This window comes from Athene cunicularia, assembly GCF_003259725.1.
Source record: "Athene cunicularia isolate RWA chromosome 1 unlocalized genomic scaffold, athCun1 chr1_part1, whole genome shotgun sequence".
Lineage (NCBI taxonomy): Eukaryota > Metazoa > Chordata > Aves > Strigiformes > Strigidae > Athene > Athene cunicularia.
In genome coordinates this window covers 101,927,711-101,933,861 of record NW_020799091.1, presented here as the reverse complement: position 1 = coordinate 101,933,861, position 6,151 = coordinate 101,927,711, and the positions used below count along the sequence as shown (strand labels likewise).

The 6,151-nt window shown below is 36.9% G+C and overlaps 1 long non-coding RNA gene across 1 annotated transcript; it reads right to left on the bottom strand.

The window, feature by feature from the left end:
- Nucleotides 1-257: 257 nt before the first annotated feature.
- On the bottom strand, nucleotides 258-4,060 carry LOC113480824. The gene is made up of 3 exons (XR_003398541.1): nucleotides 4,005-4,060; nucleotides 1,368-1,486; nucleotides 258-349 (listed from the first exon to the last, which is right to left on the bottom strand). It is a non-coding gene; the product is annotated as an uncharacterized LOC113480824 (long non-coding RNA).
- Between the last annotated feature and the right edge of the window lie 2,091 nt (nucleotides 4,061-6,151).

Below are 6,151 nucleotides of genomic sequence, written 5' to 3'. Positions count from 1 at the left end.
GTTTCAGAGAAACAAAAACTCAGGAAGGGCAAAGAAAGGGGAAAGAATTACTTAAAATTGGTTTTGCCCCCAAAGTGCTGGAAAAATGAAGAACTTTAATTTCATTACATTATCAAAGTTGAGTTTCTATAAGACTAGTTATTTGTTTTCACCGGCCATTCTTTCTTAGAGAGGAGTATATTCTTTAGCTCCCTACTGTATCTGCCCGTGTCTTGCATACTCCAGTGATCCATGTGGTGATTTCAGCACTTACCGCACCTCAGCACTTCCACCCTTCTCTACTGGGCTGAGCTTACTAACTTCTGTTCATCTCACACCTATTCTGATTCAAACATGGTGTAATCCAAACCTGAAAAAAAGACATCAAAATATGATGAAGCCATGACTTGTTTTGATAGCCTCTTTTGGAAGTTAATAACTTTTGTTTGTTAGGTCTTTTTTACTTCCTTATTTTTTAGTTTTCCCTTTGTTTGGCTTCAATTTCATTCATTTAGTTGTTGTTTTGCCTATGGGACTACAGAGGCTTTTTTCTGCCACTACTTTTCTACTTTACTGCACTGTTTCTAAGTTTTAAAAGATTTTTTTTTTTTTAATACCTCAAGAAAGCTAAGCTAGTCTTTTTGAGGGACACTTATTTAGGCTACCAACCTTCTATGCTTGCAGTAAGCCACTAACAAGTAAGTCTTATTGGTCTACCAGTCATAATACTGTTTCATTTCTGCACCAATAAATTCTGCGTGTGTCTGATTCTGTAAACAATGAGAATTATTATTATTGTTTCCTATTTATAGAGAACACCAGAAAAGGAAATAAATGCTTTACGGACAAAACTCACAGACACCAAAGCAGTTTTATTATTGTTGCATTTTTTCTTATTTTCCCTTTTAACCATTTCCAACCAATGCTTCCCATTCTCGTAACTTTTTCCAGCAGGAAGCATTCTGCTTTGGAGACAAATGTTCAAAAGAAGTTTTTTTCACAGGAACACCTCAGGCTGCTGAGGGGCCACAGAAATTGCAGACACAGTCAGGAAACACAGGCTGAACAAAGTCAGGGTAGCAAGGGGCAAGGCCAATGCCAATCATTCCTTAGTCCAAGGGGGGGGTCTGTGGCCTGCTCTAGTTAACCTTTTGCATTGCATCAGTAAAAAACAGTGAACTCAAGCCAAAAGGTAGCCACTTTTGAGCTGGGGATTTATAAATAATATTACAAACACTGAAAAATCCTTGACTGCTGCAGCAGGAACTCAGTTTGTGATGTGAGCTTTTTGCTGAGGTGGACCACCACACCTCATTGCACAGGCAGCTTTTATCCATTAACTGCATTCTCCCAGTCCTTCTGCTGGTTGAATCTCACCCACTTCTTACCCGTCTCCCAGCCTGTTCTGTCTGCCACAGACATTCACTTTGCAGTCCTCTGTGTGCCTGCTGCATCTCTTGCTTTCTGTTCACTTCGGGCTGGTCACCACACCTTTTCCACACAGCCACTGTGATGGACACATAGAGATGCGCACGCACATGTTGATGCATCCTTTTTAGCAGCAGATGGTACACTCCTCCAAGGATTATTCAAGCTTTTTTTCCTCCCACACGACTCATTTCATCCAAGATGACAGCATCTTGTCATGCCCACTCTCCATTAGCTCAGTGTTTTCTTCCTCCTGTGTCACTTCCAGCAGTGATTCAAAAGCCCACAAATTATTCTGCCATTACTTATATTTGTTTATGAAACTGCCAACAGATGGGTAATGGTCTTCCAAAATAATAGTTACCTCCAGGCACACATATTGACAAAGTACCATGAAATGTTTCTGTTTATACCCTGTGCTCTTCTTTATGATACATGAAAAGTGCTTTAAATGGTTTCTGAAAGCCTTTTTGATTTAACTGCTATTCCTCAGCGAAGTCAATTTTCCGTACTGTTGTAGACCTTACCCTTTGTGGTCTCCCAGTCAAACCCAGGAAGCCAAGATTCAGTATTTCTGCCACTCTATTTTCTTCTCAGAAACAGTCAGAAAACATAATTTCTTTTGGGACTTTAAAAAAGTTATGAAAAAGACTGTATTACTCCAACTGTAAAAAGATATATTGGCATAAAAAAAAAAAAAAAAAAAAAAAAAAGGAGGACAGATTTGTAAATTAATGGGCACAAATTTAATACATTTGGAACTGAGCTGCAAAAGACCAACATGTTGAAGTGCTAGAAGCTTTCACTCATCACATACTTTTCCAGGTTTGCTTTTTGTTTATGGGGTTTCTTTGATAAATATAGGTCTAGTGGTCTGCTTTTTTCCTATATGCCTCTGTTACATGTTAGCATTTTGTCTCTATGTCAACCCAAAAGGAATAGAAAGGTGAATTCATTCTGAACTGACCAAAATATTCTAGCTTTGCTTTATGGCTTACCCTTAAGTTACAATAAAAGACAAATAAATGTCTTCTTTATTATTTATTTTATAGACTTATCACATTGTGTCTAATGCAAATATCTTAAACTTCGTTAAATTTTTTTATATCAGTTATTTTACTTTGAAATTGACTAATATTTTTCTTCAATACATACTAAATTCAGTAGCAACTCTGAATGAATCATGCACTCATGATAGTGTTATGCCTTTTTTTTTTTCTGTCAGTATCCCCTTTGATGACTCCTCAAAATCGAGGAATAAGCATGGTTTTCCTGACAGTGAAAGTTCCAAAATGCCAAATAAAAACTTTACATTATTATAATACATATTAAAAAAAAAACAGGTTAGTAACTAGTAAAACAGTTGCTAAATACTTTTTATGGGGTATTTTTAAATGTTTACATTTGTCTTTTAAAACGGAAGCACATAAACAAACCAAACAGCAAGACTCATTTGTACCCTCCAGCAGTCCCTGAATCAAGATGTTTTCTCAGTGTATTTAATTTGCAAGTCACTGCAAGACACCTGACTGCATAGTCCCCTATTCTTCCTTCCTGTTCTCTTGTTTAGATTTTTTTAATTTGTGCTTTAACAAATTCGCGTTCACTTCTTTAGAGTGTCAGTAAACACACCATTGGAAGAGACTGATCTGTAGATTCAGACGAGCCTAGCAATGATCAGAACCTAGCTGTAAAAGACTATATCACCTTAGAAGGCATAAAATTCTTCAACAATTCCATGAAAGTCCTAGGTATGCTAGGTATGTTTTAAAGACCAGTTCTTTGACATTCAAAATACACATACTGCAGAACTCAAGGACTGGATGACAAATCAACAAGAAATAAAATGACTGTCATGTAAAAAACATTTTTAAAATATTCCAGTTGCAGACATCACATAGAATAGAAACTGAAACATATAAAACCTAGTTTTGGAGCTGGAAGAATATATCTGATGTCATGTTTGTTAAGATTAGTTTAAATATAGCAGTGGTTGCAGATTTCTAAAAGCTCGAAGGGACTCATCAGCACAGTATTTGGCTCTCCACTGGATATCTCAGGTTCACAGACTAGAGGAACCACATTGTAATGTACAATAATAACTTCTGAATATTGTAATAAATACACTTTCAGAGAGCACAAAATAATAATAACGAATATGGTTGAGTGTCTTTTACAATACCATCGCAGAAAAAGCCAGGAATATAATGCACTGTACATAATTACGATATGGGAATGTCATATTAATGACCATGCTGTACACTGAGAGATAGATTTCCAAAAGACTCATATCTGCATTCTGCAATTTTTGAGTCCCTGGCAGGACTATTTACAGTGCATGTGTGTGGAAAACTGGCAGATTTTGCACATTTGGTGCTCTTTTCATGATGTTTGCTACATTCAGCAGAATATAAGATTTCAGATTTAAAATGTTTCCTAGCTCATCCCACTGTATAAATCAATGTATTATGCCAGCCTCGCAGAAAGCTAGTCAGATACAGGGCAAATGTGCTAATTCTAATATTTTAAAAAAATAAGGTAGTATATTTTCTTATATAAGTAATGGTGAATAAATGTTTATATGGTGGGTTACTTACCAAAGCATAAGCCATTTTCTGTGTTCCAAAGGTAGGGGGTAAGAGGACAGGAAAACTAGTACAGAGAAGAAAAAGTTTATTTACTCACAAGAGATTTGCTGCTTAAAAAGAGAAATATACTGTTTAAATAAGGAATGCATCTATCAAGCCAATGACATTCTTCAGGAAGGTGGAAAATATCACCTTTTTAGAGAAAGCAGGTTTGTACTCCAACTTATAAGGTATACATCTGACTGTAGGAGGTTAATTTAAGGAGTTTATATTTATTTGTAGGAATACTGCAGCAGGCTCCTAGCTGAAAAAAGAGTGGGGACAAATGTTCATTTCTGGAGACGCTTGCTTTGTCACATTTCACTGTTCCCAGTTAATTTGTTTTATTCTTTTGAGATATTCTCAGAAGATAATGAGAATACCTCCTGTACACATAGAATTTATCTGTCCCTTATTGTCTTCCTGGCTCATCCTTCTCCAGGGCTTCTCAAGAAAAATAATCTAAAACGTAGAAAAAGAAACTAAGAGTCAGAGGTAGAAGAATATGCTGTATATTATTGGTAGAAAGTAGAGGAAATTGTGATCCACTATCAAATATCATAACAGATAGGAGAACCAATTCATAAATTCAAGGTAAGATTGTTTTCTAATGCATTGTAAAGATACATTACTTTTTAAAGTGCGGATTTATTATCTTTGATATCAGATAGCCAGCCTTGCCAAAGAAAAATGTATCATCCTCTGGATACTTGATAACAATGGACCATAGTATTATTGCTAGTGCTAATAATCCTAATAATAACACCAGCAGAACATGAACAAAAAGTTAAAATAAATTCTGAAAATCTGACGCTTCTATGAACAGCAGCAATAAAGAGATCAAGTTAAGCTATGACAGAGACAGAAAGACAAATGTAATTAACCTACACTGCAACTTTACAAATAGGCAAAAGAAACGCATGGCATGTGGGCTGTCCTGAGATTTTTGTCTTCATGTGCCAAAACCACTTATGGGCAAAGTAAATTTCTTTTTCCCTGAATAATTAACCCTTACTATTCATTTTGAGGGTTACTGAAGCACTCTGGCCAAAACTGAAAAGCAGTCAGAACTGACCATTTGGTCATAATTTACAGTAAGTCCTTGTCCTGGTTTTAGCCAGGATAGGGTTAACTTTCCTTGGGCTGGGAGGCAGCACAGCTGGAGGGCCAGGCCCAGATTGGTCATTAGAATATTCCGCATCATGTGACATTATGCTCAGCTTATAAATGAGGTGTGTGCTCTTGCATTTCTGCTTCTGGTCATTGTGGTAGAATCCTTCATGATGTCGGTATCACTGCTGGGGGCCAGATGACTACCAGTCGCCAGGTGGTAAGCAATCGCATTGTGTATTTAGACTTCTTATTGTTGATGTCGTTTTGTCACTATCACTAAACTGTTGGTTTTTTTTTTTAATTCAACCTATGAATTCTCTCTTTTTTTTTATCCCTCCCCTCTTTCACCGAGGAGGAAGGGAAAAAGTAATCAACTGGCTGCATGGTGATTGGCTACCGGCCAAATTCAAACCACAACAGTAATTTTGGCACACAACATGGGGCACACAAGTGTTGAGATAACGACAGATCGGGTCATAATGTCTATTTCTTGGCTCCTCAAGATTTTATCACCTTTGCTGTACGTAGTCCCCATGCAGTTGCTCACCACCTGGTGAACTCTATCCTGGCTGAAACCAGGACAGTCATTTTGCACTATTCTACTGTGTAAGGAAGGGTGCAAGGAAAAGGGAAACAGCCCAGAGAGAATAAGAACCAGGTTTATCAAAGAAAGAATATGTTAGGAGTTAGAAAAAGCCTCCCAAGAATGATCTCTGAAAAAAAAAAAAAAAAAAAAAAAAGAAAGAGTGTGTCCTGGCCAGATCATTACCTCTAGATTAGCAAGGCAGAAAACATGAAATACTTGCAGATCTGGGAAAAGAAAGGAAAAACTAAGATGTTATAATATCTCAACAGCACCCTTCCTCCAGCTATGTGATAATCAGTGAAACCAAGCAGACAACCATTTAGTGCTACAAAGAAGACAATTATCTCTCTGTGGCATTTGGCCAAGGCACACTAACTCATCACAGGCTAGATTATAGTCTTTCTAAAAGCCCACATCT